This window comes from Rutilus rutilus, assembly GCF_951802725.1.
Source record: "Rutilus rutilus genome assembly, chromosome: 8".
In the NCBI taxonomy this organism is placed as follows: domain Eukaryota; kingdom Metazoa; phylum Chordata; class Actinopteri; order Cypriniformes; family Leuciscidae; genus Rutilus; species Rutilus rutilus.
This window is the reverse complement of record NC_140222.1, coordinates 12,557,460-12,570,220: the sequence shown is the minus strand read 5'-3', so window position 1 is coordinate 12,570,220 and position 12,761 is coordinate 12,557,460. Positions and strand designations below refer to the sequence as shown.

General features: G+C 35.9%; 1 long non-coding RNA gene across 1 annotated transcript; it reads left to right on the top strand.

The window, feature by feature from the left end:
• Positions 1–11,048: 11,048 nt before the first annotated feature.
• Positions 11,049–12,525, top strand: LOC311294687. The gene is made up of 2 exons (XR_014628102.1): positions 11,049–11,250; positions 11,482–12,525. It is a non-coding gene; the product is annotated as an uncharacterized lncRNA (long non-coding RNA).
• The last annotated feature ends 236 nt before the right edge of the window (positions 12,526–12,761 follow it).

Below are 12,761 nucleotides of genomic sequence, written 5' to 3'. Positions count from 1 at the left end.
CATACATATACATAATTTTACATAAATATATAACGTATTTGTTTAACTTACACATTAACAATCAGCAATCTTTCTCCAACAGTCTTCTCTTGCTTTGGCAGAGACCGTATTGTTTCGAGCTTGAAATACATATTTAAATTCATCGTAATTCTGAATAATTATCTCTTGCTCCTCCGCGGAAAAATATAACGCTCTCGCTCTACTACCCGCGATTGGCTGTTCAGTGTCGACGTCACTCTTTTATGTGCACGCGCGCGTGGAGTAATCATAGCTTAAAGATCAAAGCCTGAGTTGACAGAGAAAGTTGATGAGCTGCATCATGGTACCAATAAAGCCTGATCGCATCGGTTTGGATTTGTCAACTCAAAACCAATCCTGTAACCCCGAGTTTGTTCAGCTACCTTCATGGTACAGGCCCCTGTTCATATAATATGACATTTAAACTTCCTGTGGGTTGTATAGGGACAGCTGGCAGAAATATCTTTCGATCCACATGCTTTTAAATTGTGAGAGTTTTCCGAAGCCGAAAAGAAAATACATTTAAATTGTGTTTTTTTGGACATACTTAACATATTTAATGTATACTAAGTGTACATTAAATGTATAATTTTGAAACAGATTTAAGTATATTTAGTGTATTTCAAGATATGCTTACAATGCATTTAAAATATACTTCTTGAACTAGTTAGAATATATTTGAAGCTTCATTTTAATGTGCATTCAATAGCATTATAGCTCATTAGATATGTATTAGCATTACACTTCTAGTGTATTATAAAGCTTTTTTTTCTCAGTATTCAAAGTATATGAAAAAGTGCAGAAATCAATAAATGTTAAGGCACACACATACATACACGTTGAAATATAATTTTATATATTATTATTTTTATATATATTATTATATGTAATTTAATGTACTATGATTGTGTACATTACAAAATAAACCTAGAGTACATTAAAAAAGTACAGCAGCATATTTAATTTCTTGACCAAAATACATTATAATAAATGAAAGATCAGTGAAATGCTATGGCGGAGCTAGTTTATCATTTTGTAGAACATTTCTGTTATAGCCTATAGGTATTACTGAAAAAGTAGGCCTACACTATGTGTAAGATTTTCTGTCCCTATATGTGCCTCATTCCAGTCCTCACATTTAGCAGTTGAATGAACAATGACCCAGCTCTGAGGGAGAACGTTTTCTCAACTTTATTGACACTTACAGTCTAAATATATGTAGTAAGAGCATGAGGGGAGTTTACACAGAAGTAACCAATAAGAGTACTTACCTTCCGTTATATACGATACATTGAATAACAGTCCATATGTCAATTTCTGGCTAGCTTACCACTAGTACTTGTGCAGTCAAGAGGACCTTTATAATGTGTTAGAATCAGAGACAATTTATATGAGACATGCCACTTCTTCAATCCTTAATACAACTATATAAGGAAAATCCGTAACGGCAAAGATGGCGGTTGTATGCACATGTCCCTCCCCTCCCGCTGTAAAGCCAATCATCTGCTTTTAACAGTCAGCAGCTGACCACTAAGGAGCGAATGTACAGTGACGTGACATAACTGCCATTCAACCTGTGCTTTCGTGCTGTGGCTGGCGCTGAGCCAAAGACGGACACGCTGTCACGATCCACACACCAAGGAAAGGGAGAGAAACAGGTGGATCCAAAAACAACACTTATTTGTAGGGCAATCCAATTCGTCGTCATCCATGCAGGGGTCAAAATCCATGTTAGCAGTCCAATAACAAAAAAAAGGAACAAAACAAACTCAAACCAGGAAACAGACTACAAGAAGTGTAAGTGACATACCTTCTTCTTCTTCTTCTTTTAGTTATCTGGCCGTTTACTCCATAGGAGCATTACCGCCACCTACTGAATATTTTATCCACCTGGGTGATGAATCTGTATTGTTTTATTTTCTTTTCTTTCTTTCACCTTTCCTTCCTTTCCTTTCCTTCCTTAAAAAAAAAAAAAAAAAATTTAATTGAAGGGGGGTGGATACCCCACCCACCCCAAAGGATCAGAGCCCAGGCTTCAGCTGACGCTGCGTGTTCAGCTCCTCCAGCTTCCACACTGGGCTCCTCAGCCTTTAAGGCAGGCAGAGGCACCATACATCTCACCCTCAGACCCTATATTCCTATATCCTGTAACATAATACCTGTAACCTCCAAAAAGATTAAAACAGCCCTATATATCTGATTGTCACTTAAACCCTTCCCCAGAAGATCCACAACACTCACTGGCCTATTTTTAATACTATTAAAAAGACTGTCACGCTGACCATCATATTTACCACACTTAAAAAGCACATGCTCAACTGTTTCTAAAATATTGCATTCGTTACACATCCCACTGTCATGCTTCCCCATTAATGCTAATGTTGAGTTTAATCCTGTATGTCCCATTCTTAATCTAGATATCATTACTTCTTCTTTTCTATATCTTCCAAAAAAACTGCAGTAAGTGACATACCACAATGACTCCGTGACTTTATACACAGACACTAACAATGTGATAGGGAACAGCTGAGTGCAATCACAAGTGATGAGAACAGACAAAGGATTATGGGAAATGCAGTTCCAGAGTGAATGGTGACAGTATGGGGAAGAGACCTTTAGTGGACACCCGGGGAAACATAAACCAGACACTGTGACACGCGCTCGGCGCTTGTCATAGGCTATATCACAACTGTTCAGTGTTTTAACCACATAATGTTTATTTTAGGTTTCAGACATTTAAATACATATAATTGTTTAAGTGCTAGGCACAACACCGGCATCTGGATAGAGACGTCAATGAAGTTTGGTGTCGTGAACGTGAACCCTTGCGCATGCGTAGTAAAGGTATAACCTGTGGGGGAAAAGGCATTTTAAACCTTATTTTGGGGCAAAGTCATCAAACTTTTACAGCGATTTTTATCATATTTTACTGCTGTTTCTATACATGCAGTTTTTATGTCCCGCTGGCCAGTGAAAGTGCTGTTCTGACTTTCTGCCCATCCATTTAGATAGGAGCCTGGTCTTGTCCGAAATAGCTGCCCGGAGGCGTTGCCAAGAGGGCGGCCGAGTGGCACGACTTGCCTAAAAGGACTTTGGTTAGAATAGAGGAGAATAGGAGACCAATCCCATATGGTCCAAATAATGAAGAACAGATGTTGCCAGTAGGCTACCTTCTTCAAAGAAACCCATATTCATACCCATATGAAAGTCATATTCTTCATGCCGAGACTACCATCCTAGAATTCTTTCACTATGAATATCACATCACTGAATAAATAAGCATCACAATGCAATTTTTTGAAAAATGAAAAAGAAAAAACATTACTTTAAACCAAAGTGCAGAAGTAAATAGTTCATTATTTACTAACCTAAGCCTGCAAATGTCTGAACCGAAGAAACAGAAGAGTTTAAATGTAACATCTTCATCTTCAAGTGGACGGTCACAATCACAAAGTCCCTTTAAAGCAATAAAGCAACCTGTGTGTATTACAGGACATTAAGTATATGTTGTATGTTGATAATTGTGGTTACTTTTTAACCTGTATTTTCCATTAGTGCGGGCTGATGCTGAAGAGGAAGGACCTGTGGGCATGCGGTAGCAGGGAGCATGGACGAGGTGGGAGAAGATGTCCTGGACCGAGATCTGGCAGGCAGATCCCCAGCAGATCAAGTTCTTGCTCCAAGCGGTATAGACCAAGTGATCTATTGGGACGCAAGCACTACCGACACAGCCAGGTAATAGCTGATCACTTCTGGAAACAGATCATCCGGAAGTATTTGCCCAGTCTGCAACTTCATAATAAATGGCAGAACCCTTCTCCTAATATTACGTGACAAGTGGTTATGGCTGTTGATCCTCAACTACTCAGATTCTTGTGGCCGGTTAGCTAAGAAGTGTATGTTGTTGTTGTTGTTGTTGTTGTTATCATTACATGTATGACTCAATCATTTCACTAGCGCAATCACATTTGGTGTGATACTGTGTTAACTTATTGAAACTAATATCGATGTCACATTTTAGAATGGCATTTGTACCTTTATTTGTGCATTTATTTGTGTGTTTTTAACGTACCTGATTTTTCATCAATAAGCAGGGATTATGGTGTTTTTTTCTAATATGTGCTTTAATGACGGCAATTTGATCAGCGCAATCTTATTGTAACTGCTTCATTATTTTAACATGCTGTTTCACAAAATGTATATCCATGGGAACTGTCAAGTCAAGTCAAGTTTATTTGTATAGCGCTTTTCACAATACCGATTGTATCAAAGCAGCTTCACAGTATTAAATTAAAATAGTACATCAAGGTTTGTTTCTAGTGGAAAATGTCCACGTTTGGTATTGCTGATCATTAGTATTGTTGATTGATTAATTACAGTTTTTCTCGATTGCTTAAACACATTTCTTGAAACTATGCCTCGTATCAAGACTGTAAACACAAATCCATAACGTCGACGTCTCACCCAATTCCCCAAACATCCTATTTTCAGGTCAAAATGAAGCTCTACACTCAAAACCATTCACTCTTGCTGAAAAACCAAACTTTGCCCTCAGACAGGACACACAAGCCCTCAAAATCACACACACTACAACATAGTCTAACACACTGGTGCAATAAATTTAAAACAACATTTCCAAAACTGGTAAGTTATGTTGCTTGTGGTTCCCCCATCAAAACCTTTTCACATGATGAACACAAAAGACACAACCAGTGGATACATTGGCAACATTTTATTCATACACAGTACAACACACACACACACACACAAAAACAAAAACAAAATAGTCCTGTTTTACACTTCTTTTTTTTTACTCTTTTTTTTTACTCTCTCCAGTAATTTTTTTTTATATATTTACTTACAGTAAGATGTGTGTGACCATCATATGACAGTAAAAGAGCACACACAAACCTTATTCTAATATGGAATTGTATTAGAGTGGTAAAGAGTGTTGGTTGTGACAGGAGGGCCTCCACTCAAGGATGAACACGTCTAAGAATTTTCCACATATGGTTGAAATACCATCATTGGCCTAGAAAGATAACATTCTGGGAGTCAAGACTATAAAGTAGAAAGGATGCCCTCCCTTCACTGTCACACTCTGTGTCACTCTGTGTTACTGTACGACTGCTGGCCTTTTCTTGCAAGAAAATACACCTCATCAAAGACTATTGGAAATGTTTGTCTCGACTCTTACTCAGTGATAGAATTTTGTTTGCTACCACACCCCCCTGAAGGCTCTCGAGGTGACGGTAAAGCGACTCAAATTTGGCCTTACTCGTAGCCCAGCCTCCCTCATAGTCATACCATTGATAAAGACATGGGAAACTAGAGTGGCTTGAATTTCATCTGAGACTGCAAGTCTTCTTGCCCTTCCTCCTCCTCATTCTTATCCCTCCTCAATCTCTTCCTTCATGTCTTTCTGGATCCATTGTTCCAAAACTCAATAAACTGATTTGGGCCCTTTTATATATCTATTGAAGGATCTGATTGATGTGTGTTAAATTTTGACTCTTAGTGTTTCCACCTGGGTAATTGTGTGCTAACTGAGCTGAAGCTGTGCTGACTTGAGTGAACAATATTGAATGCTAGTGCTTTCTAAATGACAACATGGTCTAGGCAATGAGAAATGAAGGGATTTGTGTGTAGAGTTTTGCAGTGACAGTTCAACAAATCTGACTCATGTGTCAAAACAGGGAATAGTGTTTATAGTTTAGTGAAATGGGTGTGATTTTTGATAAATGGCATTATGGTTTTGAAATTTTAGTTCAAAAGCCTGGTTATAGTGTTTAAGCAATCGAGAACAACTGTAAATTAAATATACTATGAAATATTTGTAGAGTACACATCATATTGTGGGAAAATCAAACCGTACATATTAAATAAAACCATGAAATTGTGTTATTTGATTCGTAATCACGTAGTACACAGAACACGAGAACAACGGAATGACAAATATTGCACACTTCTGATTTCATAAAATTGAAATATAATTTCATCTGTGAAAGGAGCCTTCAAAACAAATTATAAATAGACATATTTTATTCTTATTAACTGTAATCTGTAAGCATTTCGCCCCTGTCACTGTGAGGAAAGAGGAGGGACTGAATCTCAACTTGTGCTTCATTCGTCTCTGAGGATACTAAATAATATGTCCCACTGTGTCACCAGATCTAAACCCCACTGCACTATTGGCTTTCATTCACTTGCTTTTAAAGCAACACTAAGTAAGATTTTTTACCTTCAAATAATGTTTTCAAAATTGTTTCAGTGGTTCATCAAGTCGTAACAGGGTGAAAGGCACTTATGTCTCCACTTTGCAGTCCTTTATCTGCTATAACCACGCTATGTAAGATTGCCAGATCAGGTCGGGTTTCTATAGTTCTAATGAGACAATTCCACTTCCAACCTGCAGGGCGACTGCAGAGGGCAAAGTGCCATAGTGTTACTTTAAGCAGTCGGTCAAATCAAGCGAGAGGTCACATTTAACTGAGTGTCTAAATGTCTTGTGAGATGGAATAAAAACAGGCCTTGCTTGAGCGTGCAGATTGAAGATACAGTACTGGCAGATGAAGAAATAATATAATTAATCATCTCTGACTTTCAGATCTCTCCCATCTTGAGGGGGAGAAATGTTCCTATTTCCCAACATGACTCAACTGAGCAGAGCTCCTATCAAACTGTTCAATCTGTAAATATAATACATTTAGTGGGACGTCTCATTTAGCTTTCTGTCTCTGAAACTTTTCCAGTGACAAAAACTTCAAACTTCAAAGCTTTATTGTGTGATTTAAGGAGGTGGTCTCTATGATTCACCCCAAAATGAGTGAAAATGGTACACACATGCCATCACATGAACAGATCACATTTCCCTGATTGACATTCCTTGGTGGGAATCATGTGAATCAGATATTAAAACAGATATATTTTTCTCTCTTCTTATCTCTGTTTTGGCTATTTGGAATCTAAGTAAGCTGACATACAGAGGTACTGTAGTTTTCTCTATATCATTACTGGTGTAAATGCAAAAACTGTATGAGGTTTGACATGCAGTTTCTTTCTGACGCATGTAACGCATATAACTATATTTCTGCATGCCATGCTTAGATTATTTCCATTAAAGTAGGATCAAAATTAATGTACATATTCCCTGTCTCTGTGTGTAAGGTAAACTATTAACAACAACCAAGCATGCTCCCTGCCCAGACTAAACTGTTTCTCAAATATTCCCCTTGGCTCCATTCCATTGCAGTCTGACGCAAAGATAAAGTGAACCGAGGATACATCTATAGATATTTAGATTCTTTTTCATGTCCACACATTGAGATCAACAAATCATTGATAAACCAACATTTATGAACAGAATTGTTTTGTGGCATTGAGACATTATAGGAAAATATGAAATATGGATGTGCAGTCACATTACATTAATAAAAATAATTTAGTAGCCTATCCTTGCCTTGTTTTTGAATAAATAAATCAAATAGTATCAAATACATTTCAAATAAAGTTTTTCTCAATCTTTTTCACTGCCCAAATAGTATTGGTAACACTTTAGAATACTGTATCTTACTTACTGCATAACTAATAAGGAATTATTGAGGAACTAATAGATAATTATTTATTAACACTTAAGTCACTACTGTTAACTACTAAGGAAGATGTGTTAACTAATTAGTATGTAGTAGAATTGTATGATTGTGTTAAGTTTCAGTTAGTTAATCAATAACTAATGAATTATGTCATAACTCTTGAAGAACTATTATTAATTATCTATTAATTAATGTGCAAGAAAAATAACTAAGAAGTAACTACTAATGAACAGTCATACACAGTGACAATAAACCGTTTTATTTTAGCAGTGGAGTGGTGGATGAAGTACACAAATCAAGTACTTGAGTAAAAGTACAGATAACCCAATAAAATATTACTCCAGTAAAATGATAAACTATTGGCCTATTCATTTTCAAAATTACCTTAGTAAATGTACAAAGGTAATTACTTGAAAAGTAAAAAGCACTGATCAATGTTTTTTATTTTATTTTCTAGCCAGTTTTAGTCATTCTTCAGCACTAATAAGAAAGATAAGTGCAGACATTTACTAGGCTATATATTGATCTGCAAATAAGCAAACTTTTTATTTAATTAGCAAAATGTATCATAATGTATGATAACTTATCTATTTTACAAAGGTTTAGATAATACCGTTAATAATGTGTTTTTTTCAGTAAGTTTGATTTGAGTCAGAAGTATGTGGTAATTCTGTATTAATTACTAATGAGTTTCCTATATTCTCACTTTAGAATACTGTTCCAGGTTCCAAGTAATTCCTGAAGAATTATCTAATAATTATTTGTTAATTGCCAATTAATTTCCTTATATGTTCACTTTAGAATACTGTTTCAGGTTATAAGTAGCCTAATTCCTGGATAATTATTTGATAATTCTGTATTAATTACTAATGAGTTCCCTATATTCTCACTTTAGAATACTGTTCCAGGTTCCAAGTAATTCCTGAAGAATTATCTAATAATTATTTGTTAATTACCAATTCATTTCCTTATATGTTCACTTTAGAATACTGTTTCAGGTTATAAGTAGCCTAATTCCTGGATAATTATTTGATAATTATTTATTAATTACTAATGAGTTCCCTATATTCTCACTTTAGAATACTGTTCCAGGTTCCAAGTAATTCCTGAAGAATTATCTAATAATTATTTGTTAATTACCAATTAATTTCCTTATATGTTCACTTTAGAATACTGTTTCAGGTTATAAGTAGCCTAATTCCTGGATAATTATTTATTAATTACTAATGAGTTCCCTATATTCTCACTTTAGAATACTGTTCCAGGTTCTAAGTAATTCCTGCAGAATTATTTGATAATTATTTATGAATTACAAATAAGTTCCCTATATTTTCAGTTTCCCTCAGTCATTGCCTCAAACATGAATTTACTCAATGGCATTCTATGCTGAGGAAAACAGACACACACAGTACTGTATATAAAATATAAATCTAATCTGAGGTTAGTTTTGTATGACTGTTCATTAGTAGTTACTTCTTAGTTATTTTTCTTGAACCTTAATTAGTAGATAATTAGTAGTAGTTCTTCAAGAGTTATGACAGAATTCATTATTTATTGATTAACTAACTGTTACTTAACACAATCATAAAAATATATTACATACTGATTAGTTAACACATCTTCCTTAGTAGTTAACAGTAGTGAAGAAGTAGTTAATGAATAATTACCTATTAGTTCTTCAATAATTACTTATTAGTTATGCAGTAAGTAAGATACAGTATTCTAAAGTGTTACCATAGTATTTTTAATTGATTTATATTTATAATGGAAACAGATTATAATGGAAATGATTTCATGTAAGCATTTAACTCCATGAGAATGGCATATTTAATCTAAAAGTTTATATCAGAAGTAAAGCATAGTTTAAATCATTCTTTTATTTATTTAAACTGTTAATGTGAACATGCACTGTATGTATTTAGGACTCATAATCAAGATTTACGTTTCACTAAACGGCCCAACGCGCTCGCTGGTGCGGGCATTTAAGAAGGGATGGATAGTTGCTTCAAGTGAAATGGCTTGGTGAGTGAAATTATATTTGTATTATCTTTTTGTGTACATGTATAATTGTCTTTAGATTTTCTACGTTTACACGTGGATGGCTATTTTCATAAACGGACATTTCACCCCTGTTTGTTTTCAAAAATAACATCGTGCACACGAACCTGTGTATATGCTATCAAGAGCATGCCAAACCTGTAGGTGGCAGTGTAACGAGAAGCACAAGCCCACCTTAGCCAATCAGAATCCCGAAAATAGTCACATTCTGTGACGTTGCTGCCTAAAACTCAGTTTTTCTCACTTTACATGCAAACATGCAAACGAAGATTTTCAAAACCTCCACTCTGGCCGGAGTTTTTAAAAAGAATCGGTTTCGTTGGCGAATCCTCCGTTTGCGTGTAATTGAAGGGCGCAAACGAAGGGAAATGTCTCTTCGAAGGGAAATGTCTTTTCAAAATAACCATGTACGTGTAAACAGGGCCTAAAGCCATGTAACTCCAGCTCACCATCGGTGTCGCCAAACTGCTCAGACTCCAAACCGTTTGTACGTATGCGTCAGAGTTTTCGTGCAGGTGCGCACATTTTCCAGTCATGTTTGTTTTTATAAAATCACAACTTATTTGTCGGAAGTGGCGTACGCCTCTATCAGGGCCTGCTTTGTGCGTACGCAAACGGTTATAAATGAGGCCCCTGGTCTGGTGACTGGATACTGTCATGGGATGTGGAGGTAGAACCCAAACGCAGACGATATGTGCAACACAAAAGGTTTATTTAAGCAAAAACCAGAAAACAAAACCCACGAGGGGGCAAAACAAGGGCAAGACAGACAAGAGATGACTAGACTAGACTAACACTTTGCAAACTAGACTAAAACAGAAACAGGAACAATACTACTACTTAGACAAGACTTTCAACAGGACTTTCAACAGACTTACTCAGGAACAGATCTCACAGTGATTAACAATGAACCGGCACAGGACAGCAAACACAAGGGGATTAAATAGGAGAAACTAAAGAGGGAAACAGGTGACACAGGTGAAGCAATAATGACAAAACGAGGATAACAAGGGGGCGGGGCAAGGAACGAGACAACGCAAGCACATGGCCCAGCAAAAGGCCATGTGTTTGCACATAAAACACGGGTCTGTCATGATTCTGCCTCAAGACTAAAGAAAATCAAGGACACGAGTGCAGAATCATGACAGATACGTGACAATGTGCTACTACTTGATCTGACAACCACAGATTTAGAGTAAAACAATCAAATCAACTGTGCATCACGACAATATTTTAGATAATTTAAAAATCTACCTAAAGGATCTCTGGTTTGTAGAAACTGGACTTTGAAACACCATTAATGTTTTCCTTTTTGAATATTTGCAAATAACAAATAATGGCGATGAAATTCCCGTCAACCAGTTGTCCAAGGTTATGTTTGCACTGTCCAGTGTTTAAAGGTCACATTAGGTTTGCAATAAAAACTCCAGCGGTACTGACAGACAACACTGAAGTCTAAACTTGTGTTTGGAGCAAGTTTCATCAGTATTTTCTGGGGTTTGTTCATTATCGTGCTGTTGATCACTGTAAAGCCTTCAGGCAAAAGAAGACAACAAAAGATTCACTTACCAACAACAACAAGGTAAGAGCTTAAAAACTTTACTCAGCATATAAGATATACAATAAATGTGTCTTAAACAAATACAGGATTGCAACCGTGTGTGTACGAAACACAGCTGGGTTAAAGTAACTAAGATACGTGCAAGTAAAAACAAAGGAAGGGTCTCATAGTTAATTTTATTAATTTGTCACAGCCAAACTGTTTTAGTAAGTCAAATGTCAGTAAAGGTGTTTTGATGTGTGTGTTGTTCAGCAGGTCATGGAGATTCATCAGTCTGCTGTGATTCTGCTGCTGGTCTTGTGTGTGTCGTTCTCCACTCATGCTCAACCACAAGGTTATGAGCAGTTCCTCAAGCAACATGTGTTTGGCAACATGAATGTACAGAAATGTGACAGTGAGATCCACACGAGAGGAATCATACGCTCCAAAACCACCAACGGCTGCAAAGAAATCAACACTTTCATACTAGCAAATAAAAAAGATGTTAAAGCAGTTTGTGGTAAAGCAGGAACTCCACAGGGCATTAACCGTATAAGTAACAATCCTTTCCCTGTGATCATTTGTAAATTACAGAGTGGAAATACACACCCACACTGTAAATACAGAGGGACCAGGTCCACTCGTAAGATTGTGTTGGAGTGTAGTAACGGCTGGCCTGTACATTATGCTGAAGGCGTAATTAATGTATAGATGACAGACTGAAAAGAGCTTTACAATATTGTACTTCTCATTTTCTGTCTTCCTTTGTTTTTCAATTGAAAAAAATAAAAACAAAAAAACAATCAGAATCAATCACAAAGCCAAAAATAAAATAGATACATAAATACTTGAGTTAGAGGTTAACGTGTCGTATTTCAGTGAATTCAATGAAGCACAGCTGTACATGTATCTAATAATTATATTTGAGCACAATTTTTTATGTGCTTTTGAAGAACAAGCACACAAGTTCAATTTAGGGTAAAAGAAAATGTAGCCTACCAAACTTTATGGGACTCTGATATGAATGAGAATATATTCACTGTCTCTCATCATTTACTTTAAATGAGCATAATGTTAAAATAACTTCAAGTCTAAGTTGATGTTATATTCTTCTTCATGCATGTCTCTGTGTAATTGTGCTTATGTGCAAGATTTGGCTAGTCTACTGAATTTTTAAGCACTCTGTTAACACTTTTTAAGCATTAAAAACTATTCTAAAAAACTAGTGAATGAGCAAAAACAGATGAGGGAAGAAATATGCAGATGTTTTTTCCACTTGTCTGTAATCCTCAATAAAACTTCTCTACTACCCTTAAACTCATTTGCATGATTGTCTTGCATCTCAACATCACAATATTGTGCACCATTTTTTATTTTATTGAAGTTTAAACGTGTTTGGCGCAAGTTTTATAATTGTTTTTGGGGTTTGTTCATTAACATATTGTTGATTACTGTAAAGCCTTCAGACAAAATAAATGTGTTAGAAAAATAATATTAATTTACTCAAAACAACAAGTTAAGACCTTTACAACCCAAAAAAACAAAGGGACTGG